Genomic DNA, 11,827 nt, shown 5'->3' on the forward strand with positions numbered 1-11,827 from the left:
AGGAGGTTACAGAGATAGTGAGGGTGTAGGGGCTGGAGGTGGTTACAGTGATGGGGATGGGTGTAGGGGCTGGTGGAGGTTACAGAGATAGGGAGGGGTGTTGGGGCTGCAGGACGTTACAGAGATAGGAAGTTGTGTAGGGACTGGAGGAGGTTACAGAGATAGGGAGGACTGTTGGGGCCGGAGGAGTTTGCAGTGGTAGGGAGGGATGTAGTTGCTGGAGTGTGTTACAGAGATAGGGAGAGGTGTAGGGGTTGGAGGTGGTTACAGAGATCGGGAAGAGTGTAGGGGCTTGAGAAGGTTTAGGGCTGGAGGGGGTTACAGAGATCGGGAGGGGCGTAGCGGCTGGAGAAGGTTACAGAGCTAAGGAGGAGTTTAGGGGCTGGTGGCGGTTACAGAGATATGGCGGGATGTAGGGGTTGGAAGAGGTTACAGAGATAGGGAGCAGTGTTGGGGCAGGATGAGGTTACAGAGATATTGAAGGGTATATGGCTGGAGGAGGTTACAGAGATAGTGTGGTGTATCGGTGCTGGAGGGGGTTTCATAGATCGGGAGTGGTGTAGCTGCTTGGGGAGTTTACGGAGATAGGGAGGATAGGGGCTGGAGAATGTTACAGAGATAGAGGGGAGTGTAGGGGCTGGAGGTTACAGAGATTAGGAGGTGTGTAGAGTCTGTCCAAGGTTACAGAGCTAGTGAGTGGTGTAGGGGCTGGAGATGGTTAAAGATGTACGGAGGAGTGTAGGGGCTCGAGGAGGTTACAGAGATAGGGAGGGGTGTTGGTGCTGGAGGACGTTACAGAGATATGGAGTGGTGTAGGTGCTGGAATAGTTAACAGAGTTAGGAAAGAGTGTAGGGTCTGGAGGCGGTTACAGAGATAGGGAGGTGTATAGTAGCTGAAGAAAGTTACAGAGATAGGGAGGGTGTAGTGCCTGGAGAAGGTTACATAGATAGGGATAGTAGGGTCTTGAGGAGTTCACCCAGATGGGGAGGAGTGTAGGGACTGGAGGCATTTACAAAGATAGGGAGGGATGTAGGGGCTGTAGGAGTTTACAGAGATAGGGAGTGGTGTAGCGGCTGGAGGATGTGACACAGTTAGGGAGGAGTGTAGGGGCTGGAGGAGGTTATAGAGATAGGAAGGGCTGTTGGGGCTGGAGGCGCTAACAGAGATAGGGAGGTGTGTATGGCTGGAGAGGGTTACAGAGATAGAGAGGCGTGTAGGGGCTGGAGGAGGTTACAGAGATAGGGACTTGTGTCAGGCTGGAGGAGGTTACAGAGATAGCGAGGGGTGTAGCGATTGGAGGAGGTTACAGAGATAGGGAGGGGTGTCGGGGCTGGAGGAAGTTGCAGAGATAGGGAGGGGTGTAGGGGCTGGAGGAGATTACAGAGATAGGGAGTGGTGCCGGGGCTGGAGGAGGTTACAGAGATAGGGAGAAGGTTAGGGGCTGGAGACGGTTGCAGAGATAGGGAGGAGTGTAGGCCTGAAGGGGTTACAGAGATAGGGAGGGATGTAGGGGCTGTAGGATGTTACAGAGATAGTGAGGTGTGTAGGGGTTGGAGGAGGTTACAGAGATAGGGAGTGGTATAGGGGCTCGAGAAGGTTACAGAGATAGGGAGGGGTGTAGGGGCTGGAGGAGGTTACAGAGATAGCGAGGGATGTAGGGGTTGTAGGAGGTTACAGAAAAAGGGATGGGTATAGGAGCTGGTGAATGTGACAGAGAGTGAGTTGTGTATGGGCTGGAGGAGGTTACAGAGATAGGATGGGGTGTTGGGGCTGGAGGAGCTTGTAGAGATAGGGAGCAGTGTAGGGGCTGGAGAACGTTACAGAGACAGGGAGGGATGTAGGGGAGGAGGAGTTTAATGAGATAGGGAGGTGTGTAGGGTCTGGAGGAGGGTACAGAGATAGGGAGTGATGTAGTTGCTGGGGAGTTTACAAATATAGGGAGGTGCGTCGGGGCTGGAGGAGCTTACAGAGGTAGCGAGTGGTGTAGGGGCTGGAGGACGTTACAGAGATAGGGAGCGGTGCAGTGGCTGGAGGGGTTTACAGAGATCGGGAGGGTTGTAGGGGCTGGAGGAGGTTACAGAGATAGGGAGTGTGTAGTGGCTGGATGGGGTTACAGAGATGGGGATGTGTGTAGGGGCTGGAGGAGGATACTGAGATAGGGAAGGGTGTTGGGGCTGGAGGAGGTTCCAGAGATAGCCAGGGGTCTAAGGGCTGGATGTGGTCAGAGAAATAAGGAGGGGTCTTGGGGCTGCAGAATGTTACAGAGATAGTGAGTGGTGTTGGCACTGGAGGAGTTTACAAAGATCGAGTGGGATGTAGGGCTGGAGGAGGTTCCAGAGGTAGGGAGGGGTGTAAGGGCTGGTGGAGGCTACAGAGATAGGGAGGGGTGTCGGGGCTGGAGGTGTTTACATTGACAGGGAAGAGTGTAGGGGCTGGAGGAAGTTACAGAAATAATGAGGGGTGTAGAGCTGGAGGACTGTTCAGAGATATGGAGGACTGTTGGGGCTGGAGGAGTTTACAGAGATAGGGACGGTTGCAGCGGCTGAAGGAGTTTACAGAGAGAGGGAGGAATGTAGGGTCTGGAGGACATTACATAGATAGGGAGCAGTGTAGTTGCTGGAGGGGGTTACTGAGATAGGGCGGTGTGCAGTGGCTGGAGGGAGTTACAGAGATAGGGAGGGGTGTAGGGGCTGGAGGAGGTTACAGAGATAGGAGGGGTATATTCCTCGGTGAGCTTACAGGGATAGAGAGGGCTGTAGGGGCTGTAGGAGGTTATATTGTTAAGGAGGTTTTTAGTGGCTGGTGGATGTGACAGAGCGTGAGTTGTGTATGGGCTGGAGGAGGTTACCGAGATAGGGAGGTGTGTACAGGCTGGAGGAGGTTACAGAGATAGGGAGACGTGGAGGGGCCGGAAGGTGTTACAGAGATGGGGAGTGTGTACGCGCTGGAGGAAGTTACAGAAATAGGGAGGGGTGTAGGGACTGGAGGAGGTTACATTGATAGGGAGGGCTGTTGGTGCTGGAGAAGGTTACAGAGATAGGGAGGGGCATAGGGCTGGAGGCAGTTACAGAGATAGGGAGGGGTGTAGGGCTGGAGGAGGTTACAGAGATAGGGAGGGCATTGGGGCTGGAGAAGGTTACAGCGATAGGGAGGGGTGTCTCAGCTGGAGGAGGTTACATTGATAGGGAGGGGTTAAGTGGTTGGAGGAGGTTACAGAGCTAGGGAGGGGTGTACGTGGTGGAGGAGTTTGCATAGATGTGGTGGGGGTGCAGGTATTCGAGGGTGTTACAGAGATAGGGAGGAGTGGAGTGGCTGGGGGCGCTTACAGAGATAGGGAGGAATGTAGGGTCTGGAGGAGGTTACAGAAAAAGGGCGGAGGTCAGGGGCTGGAGGAGGTTACAGAGATAGGGAAATGTTTTGGGGCTGGAGGAGGTAACGAAGTAGGGAATGGTGTTGGGGCTGAAGGAGGGTACAGAGATTAGGAGGTGTTTAGGCGTTGGAGGAGGTTACATAGTTAGGGAGGTTTGTAGTCCTGCCCGAGGTTACAGAGATAGGGAGAGATGTCGGGGCTGGAGGGCGTTACATTGATAGAGAGGCGTGAAGGGAGTGGAGGAGGTTACAGAGATAGGGAGGGGCGCACAGGCTCGAGGGTATTACAGAGATACGGAGGGATGTAGGGGCTGGTGGATGTTACAGAATTAGGGAGGGATGTTGTGCTGGAGGAGGGTACAGAGGAACGGAAGGGTTTTGGGGCTCGTGGAGATTACAGAGATAGGGAGGGGTGTACGGGCTGGAGGATTACAGAAATAGGGCAGTGTGTAGGGGCTGGTGGAGATTACAGAGATAGGGAAGTGTGGTGTAAGTGCTAGATGATCATACAGAGATAGGGAGGTGTGTATGGATAGCGGAGGTTACAGCGATAGGGAGGGTGCAGGGGCTGGAAGAGTTTACAAAGTTAGAGAGGGCTGTCGGGGCAGGTGGAGGATACAGAGATAGGGAGGTGTATATTGTCTGGAGGAGGTTACAGAGAAATGGAGGAGTGTCGGCACTGGAGGACGTTCCATTGAAAGGGAGGTGTGTAGGGGCTGGAGGAGGTTACAGAGTTAGGGAGGGGTGAGGGGCTGGAGGAGGTTACAGAAGTAGGGAGGGGTATTGGGGGTGGAGGAGGTTACAGAGAAAGGGAGGGGTATAGGGCCTGGAGGAGGTTACAGAGATAGGAAAGGCTGTTAGGACTGGAGTAGGTTTCCGTAATAGGGAGGGATGTAGAGGCTGGAGGAGGTTACAGAGATAGGGAGGGGTGAAGGTGCTGGAGGGGGTTACAGAGATAGGGAGGGGTGTAGGGGCTGGGGGAGGTTACAGAGATAGGGAGGGGTGTAGGGGCTGGGGGAGGTTACAGAGATAGGGAATGGTGCAGAGGCTGGAGACGGTTACAGAGATAGGGAGGGGTGTAGGGGCTGGAGGAGTTTACAGAGATAGGGAGGTGTGCAGGGGCTGGAGCATGCTACGAGATAGCGAGTGGTGTAGGGGCTGGAGGAGGTTACAGAGATAGGGAGGTGTGTAGGGGCTGGAGGAGATTACAGAGATAGGGTGGTGTGTAGGGTTGGAGGAGGTTACAAAGATAGGGAGGGGTGTAGGGCTGGAGGAGGTTACAAATATAGGGAGGGGTGTAGGGGCTGAAGGGGGTTATAGAGGTAGGGAGGGTGTAGCGACTGGAGTAGGTTTCAGAGATATGGAGGGTTGTTGAGGCTGGAGGAGGTTACATTGATAGGGAGGGTGTAGGGTTTTGAGGAGGTTGCAGAGAGAGGGAGTGGCATGGGGCTGGAGGAGGTTACAGAGATTGGGAGGTGTATTGGGGCTGGATGAGGTTACAGAGATAGTGAGGTGTAGGGGCTGGAGGAGGTTACAGAGATAGGGAGGTGTGTATGGGCTGGAGGAGGTAACAGAGATAGGAAGGGTTGCAGTAGCTGGAGGAGGTTACAGAGATAGCAAGGGATGTAGAGGCTGCGGGAGGTTACAGAGATAGGGAAGGGTGTAGGGGCTGGAGGAGGTTGCAGAGTTAGGGAGTGGTGTAGGTCTGGAGGAGGTAACACAGATAGGGAGGGGTGTTGGGAATGGAGGAAGTTACAGTGATAGTGAGGGGTGTAGGTGTTGGAGGAGATTACATAGATAGTGAGGAGTGTAGGGCTGGAGGAGGTTGCAGAGATAGAGGGAGATGTAGGCCTGGGGGAGGTTGCACAAATAGGGAGAGTTGTTGTGGCTGGAGAATGTTACAGAGATGGGGAGGGTGCAGGGACTGGAGACGGTTACAGACATGGGGTGAGGTATAGCGGCTGGAGGAGGTTATAGAGATAGGGAAGGGTGTATGGACTGGAAGAGGTTACAGAGATGGGGAGGTGTGTCGGGGCTGGAGGATGTTATGAGATAGGGAGTGATGTAGGGGCTGGAGGAGGGTACAGAGATGGGAACTGGTTTAGGGGCTGGTGTACGGTACAGAAATAAGGGGTTGTGTATTGGCTGGAGGAGCTTACAGAGAAAGAGAGGGGAGTCGGGGCTGCGTTAGAATGCAGAGATAGGGAGGGTTGTAGGTCTGGAGGTGATTACAGAGATAGGGACGGGTGTTGTGGCTGGGGGTGGTTAAAGACATAGGGAATGTGTAGGGGATGAGGCATATTACAGAGATAGGGAGAGGTTTAGGTGCTGGTGGATGTTTCAGAGATAGGGAGGGCGGGGCGGGGCGCGGGGTGGTTTTGGGGCTGGATGAGATTACAAAGATAGTGAGGGATGTAGGGGCTGGAGGAGGTTACAGAGATAGGGAGGGGTGCAGGGCTGGAGGAGGTTACAGAGATAGTGAGGGTTGTTGGGACTGGAGGAGATTACAGAGATAGGGAGGGATGTATGGACTGGAGGAGGTAACAGAGATAGCGAGGGGTGTTCAGGCTGGAGGAGGTTACAGAGATAGGAAGGGGTGTTAAGGCTGGAGGACGTTACAGAGATAGGGAGGGGCGTAGGTGCTGGAGGAGATTACATAGATAGTGAGGGGTGTAGGGCTGGAGGAAGTTGCAGAGATAGGGAGTCATGTTGGGGCTGGAGGAGTTTGCAGAGATAGGGAGGGATATAGGGGCTGGAGGAGGTTACCAAGATAGGGAGGGTTGTTGGGGCTGGAGAATGTTACAGAGATTGGGAAGGGTGCAGGGGCTGGGGGTGGTCACACAGATAGGGAAGTGTGTAGAGGCTGGAGGAGGTTACGAGTTAGGGAGTGGTGTAGGAGCTGAAGGAGGTTACAGAGATTGGGTGGTGTGTAGGGTTGGAGGATGTTACAAAGATAGGGAGGGTTGTACTGGCTGGAGGAGGTTGCAGAAATAGGGAGGTGTGTTGGGGCTGGCGGATGTAACATAGATAGGGAGTGTTACAGTGGCTGGAGGAGTTACAGAGGGCAGTGTGTCGGGGCTGGAGGATGTTTGGAGATCGGGAGTGGTGTCCGGCCTGGAGGAGGTTACAGAGATAGGGAGGGATGTAGTGTCTGGAGGAGCTTACGAGGTAGGGAGTGGTGTAGGGGCTGGAGGAGGTTACAGAGAAAGGGAGGGTTTGCACGGGCTGGACGAGTTTACAGAGATAGGGAGGGGTGTACGGGCTGGAGGAGGTTACAGAGGTAGGGTGGCGTGGAGGGGCTGGAGTATGTTACGAGATAGGGACTGATGTAGCGGCTGCAAGTGGGTACAGAGATAGGGAGTTGTGTATTGGCTGGAGGAGGTTACAGAGAAAGAGAGGGGTGTAGGGTCTGGAGGAGGTTACATTGATAGGGAGGAGTGTAGGGGTTGGAGGATGTTAGAAAGATAGGGAGGGCTGTAGGGTTGGAGGAGGATACTGAGGTAGGGAGGGGTGTTGGGGCTGGAGGTAGTTACAGAGATAGGGAAGGATGTTGGGGCTGGAGGAGGTTACAGAGATAGGGAGGATTGTAGGGGTTGGGGGAGTTCGAAAGATAGGGAGTGGTGTAGGGCTGGAGGAGGTTACAGAGATAGGGAGGGGTGTACGGACTGGAGGAGGTAACAGAGATAGGGAGGAGTGTAGGGGCTGGAGGAGGTTACAGAGATAGGGAGGGGTGTACGGACTGGATGAGGTAACAGAGATAGGGAGGAGTGTAGTGGCTGGAGGACGTTTCAGAAATAGACAGGAGTGTAGGGACTGGAGAAGGTTGCAGAGATAGGGAGGGGTGTTGGGGCTGGAGGTAGTTACAGAGATAGGGAGGGATGTAGGGGCTGGAGGAGGTTACAGAGATAGGGAATGGTGTAGGGGCTGGGGGAGTTAGAAAGATAGGGAGTGGTGTAGGACTGGAGGAGGTTACAGAGATAGGGAGGGTGCAGGGGTTGGAGAAGTTTACAGAGATAGGGAGGGGTGTTGGGTCTGGAGGAGATTACACGGATAGGGAGGGGTGTAGAGGTTGGGGAGGTTACATTGATAAGGAGGGGATTAGGTGCTGGCGGAGGTTACAGAGATAGAGAGTTGTGCGGGGGCTGGAAGGGGTTACGAGAAAGGGAGTGGTCTAGGGGCTGGGGGAGTTAGAAAGATAGGGAGTGGTGTAGGGGCTGGAGGAGGTTACAGAGATAGGGAGGGGTGTAGGGCTGGAGGAGGTTACAGAGATAGGGAGGGGTGTAGGGGCTGGAGGAGGTTACAGAGATAGGGAGGGGTGTAGGGGCTGGAGGAGGTTACAGAGATAGGGAGGGGTGTAGGGGCTGGAGGAGATTACAGAGATCGGGAGGGGTGTAGGGCTGGAGGAGGTTACAGAGATAGGGAGGGGTGTAGGGCTGGAGGAGGTTACAGAGATAGGGATGGGAGTAGGGCTGGAGGAGGTTACAGAGATAGGGAGGGGTGTAGGGGCTGGAGGTGGTTACAGAGATAGGGAGGGGTGTAGGGGCTGGAGGAGGTTACAGAGATAGGTATAGGTGTCGGGGCAGGAGGAGGTTACAGAGATAGGGAGGGGTGTAGGGGCTGGAGGAGGTTACAGAGATAGGGAGGGGTGTAGGGGCTGGAGGAGGTTACAGAGATAGTGAGGGGACGAGGAGGGATGTGTAATTGAGGATGAGAATTTTAAAATCGAGGTGTTACCGGACCGGGACCAATGTCAGTCAGCGAGCACAGGGGGCGGTGGGTGAGCGGGACTCGGGGCGAGTTAGGTAAATGATGGGACCGCCCTCGAGGGGAATTATCCGGCTGGGACAGACCCGATTCTCCGGGAGCACGGCCGGGAACTGACAGAGCATTATCAGATTCTGGCAATCGGCGTTGGACCCTTCTGATGGAAAAGCTTTCTCCCCCCGGTGTATATGAGGTTGGAGGTTAAACCTCCGGGTAGACAGAATGACTGGAGCGGGAATGGAAACTTTCTGCAAACTCTGTACTCCCAACAAATGATTAAACATCTCTCAAACCCCACACACATGGTGATATGGATCATTATCAGCACCAGCAGGTTTATCACACTGAGGCTGGCCCCATCCCTCTCGCTCCCTCCCTCAATTTCTCAGTCTCTGCCTTCATTTTCTCTCCTCATCTCTCTCCGTGCATCACCCTATCTCTCTCTCTATCTCTGTCTCTCCTTCTTTCTCTCTCTCTGTCTCTCCCTCTCTCTGTCTCTCTGTATCTCTCTATCTGTCAGTCTCTCTGTCTCTCCTTCTCTCTCTCTGTCTCTCCTCTCTCTCTCTCTCTCTGTCTCTCCCTCTCTCTCTATCTGTCAGTCTCTCTCTCTCCGTCTCTCTCTCTCTGTTCTCTCTCTCTCTCTCTCTCTCTGTCTCTCTCTCTCTTTCTCTCTCTCTCTCTCTTGCAGGTTACTGGAACGCTACCAGAGCCTTTATGATCCTGTCGGCGATGTCCTGTTTCACGGGCCTGATCGCGGGAGTGCTCGCTTTCGCTCACTCCTCCTTCTCCGAGAAGTTTAACCGCACCTTCGCTGCAGGAATCCTCTTCTTCATCTCCAGTGAATAGCGTTACTGGCGGGTCATCACTGGCTGCAGTGAGAAAGAGAGAGAGAGACAGAGGCAGAGAGAGAGAGAGAGACAGAGAGAGTGACAGAACGAGAGACAGAGAGAGAGAAAAAGAGAGAGGAGAGGGGCAGAGAAAGAGAGAGAAAGACAGATAGAGACAGAGCGAGAAAAAGAGAGAGACATAGAGAGAGGCAGAGAGCGACAGAGAGAGAGAGAGACAGAAAGAGAGAGAGTGAGAGGGGCAGTTAGATAAAGGCGATGGCGGGACTGACCTATCAAGAAAGATTGGATCAATTGGGATTGTATTCACTGGAGTTCAGAAGAATGAGAGGGGACCTCATAGAAACGTTTAAAATTCTGACGGGTTTAGACAGGTTAGATGCAGAAAGAATGTTCCCAATGTTGGGGAAGTCCAGAACCAGGGGTCACAGTCTGAGGATAAGGGGTAAGCCATTTAGGACCGAGATGAGGAGAAACTTCTTCACCCAGAGAGTGGTGAACCTGTGGAATTCTCTACCACAGAAAGTAGTTGAGGCCAATTCACTAAATATATTCAAAAGGGAGTTAGATGAAGTCCTTACTACTCGGGGGATCAAGGGTTATGGCGAGAAAGCAGGAAGGGGGTACTGAAGTTTCATGTTCAGCCATGAACTCATTGAATGGCGGTGCAGGCTAGAAGGGCTGAATGGCCTGCTCCTGCACCTATTTTCTATGTTTCTATGTTTCTATGTTTCTCTCTCTCTCACTGTTTCTCTGTCTGCCTGTCTCTCACTCTCTGCGTCTCTCAGTCTCTCTCGCTCTATCTCTCTCTTTCTCTCTCTCTCTGTCTCTCTCTTTGTCTGTTTCTCTCCGTCTCTCTCTCTCTCTCTCACGCTCTCTCTCTCTCACTGTTTCTCTGTCTGTCTGCCTGTCTCTCACTCTCTGCATCTCTCACTCTCTCGCTCTGTTCTCTCTTTCTCTCGCTCTCTGTCTCTCTCTTTGTCTGTTTCTTTCCGTCTCTCTCTCTCTCTCTCACACGCTCTCTCTTTCTCTGTCGCTCTCTTTCTAGGCAAACTAATGGGACTGAAAGCGGACACGTCACCTGGACCTGATGGCCTGCACCTTAGGGTCTTTAAAAAAAAGTGGCTGCAGAGATAGTTGATGCATTGGTTGTAACCTGCCAAAATTCCCTGGATCCTGGAGAGGTCCCAGCGGACTGCAAAATTGCAAATAGACGCCCCTATTTCAGAAAGGAGGCAGACAAAAAGAAGGATACTCTAGACCAGTTGGCCAAACATCTGTCATTGTGAAAATATTGGAGTCCATTATTCAGGAAGCAATAGCAGGACATTTAGAATATCATAATACAGTCAAGCAGCATAGTTTTATGAAAGAGAAATCATGTTTGACATATTTGCTGGAATTATTTGTGGATGTAACGAGCAGAGTGGATAAGGGGGAACCAGTGGATGTGGTGTATTTGGATTTCCAGAAGGCATTCGATAAAAGCTTACTGCACAAGATAAAAGTTCACGGGGTTGGGGGAAATATATTAGCCTGGTTAGAGGATTGGCTAACTAACAGAGAAGAGAGAGTCAGGAAAAAATGGCTCATTTTCCGGTTGGCAAACGGTAACTAGTGGGGTGCCACAGGGATCAGTGCTGGGGCCTCAACTATTTACAATCTATATTAATGATTTGGATGAACGGACCACGTGGTTATTTTAACCAAGTTTGCTGATAATACAAAGATGGGTGGGAAAGCAAGTTGTGAGGAGGACACAACAGATCTGCAAAGGGATATAGACTGGCTAAGTGAGTGGGCAAACATTTGGCAGATGGAGTATCATGTGGGAAAGTATGAGGCTATCCACTTTGGCAAAAAAAATGAAAAAGAACATTATTATTTAAATGGAACAAAATTGCAATACTTTGTACTGCAGCATAAAAGGTTATTATGCAGGTACAGCAAGGAATCAGGAAGGCAAATGGAATGTTGGTCTTTATTGCAAGAGGGATGGAGTATAAAAGCAGAGAAGACCTGCTACAACGATACAGGGTATTGGTGAGGCCACACATACAGTACTGCATACAGTTTTAGTCTCCTTATTTAAGGAGGGATTATACTTGTATTGGAAGCAATTCAGAGGAGGTTCACGAGGTTGATTCCTGAGATGAAGGGGTTGTCTTATGAAGAAAGGTTCAGTAGGTTGGGCCTATGCTCATTGGAATTTCGAAGAATGAGAGGTGATCGTATTGAAACATATAAGTTACTGAGGGGGCTGGACAGGATAGATGCAGAGAGGATGTGTCCCCTTGTGGGCGAATCTAGGGGGCTTAGTTTCTGAATAAGGGGTCGCCGATTTAAAACTGAGATGAGGAGGAATTTCTTCTCTCAGAGGGTTGTAAATCCAGGGAATTCGTTGCCCCAACGAGGTGTGGAAACTGGGTCATTGAATATATTTAAGTTGAAGCTAGACAGATTTTTGAGTGATAACGGAATGAACGGTTATGGGGAGCGGGCAGGGACATGGAGTTGAGACCAAGATCAGATCAGCCATGATTTTTTTGAATGGCGGAGCAGGCTCGAGGGGTCAAATGGTGGACTCCTGCTCCTAATTCTTATGTTCTTACGTTCTTTATACCTCTTCATGAAGGAGGGAGACGTGTAATATAGAGCTCCACCTGGTGGACTACTGCATTAATGCAACTCCTGATGTATAATAATAAAAGTATCATGTGACAAGTCATATGATGCCAGTTTCCAGCAAGAGCCATCTTGTGTAATGCGTGTGTTAGTGATGTCATAAAGAATATATCGCAGTTTCAGTCGATAAAATGTATGTCTTTACTTTCCACTTTGCAGTGTT

General features: G+C 51.8%; 1 protein-coding gene across 1 annotated transcript in view; it reads left to right on the forward strand.

Annotated features, from left to right (window-relative positions):
- The window catches only part of LOC139240408 (chemerin-like receptor 1), a 311,315-nt gene that overhangs the window by 219,204 nt on the left and 80,284 nt on the right, over positions 1–11,827 (forward strand). The gene's annotated exons all lie outside the window — the stretch shown is intronic.

This window comes from Pristiophorus japonicus, chromosome 31 (genome assembly GCF_044704955.1).
Source record: "Pristiophorus japonicus isolate sPriJap1 chromosome 31, sPriJap1.hap1, whole genome shotgun sequence".
In the NCBI taxonomy this organism is placed as follows: Eukaryota; Metazoa; Chordata; class Chondrichthyes; family Pristiophoridae; genus Pristiophorus; species Pristiophorus japonicus.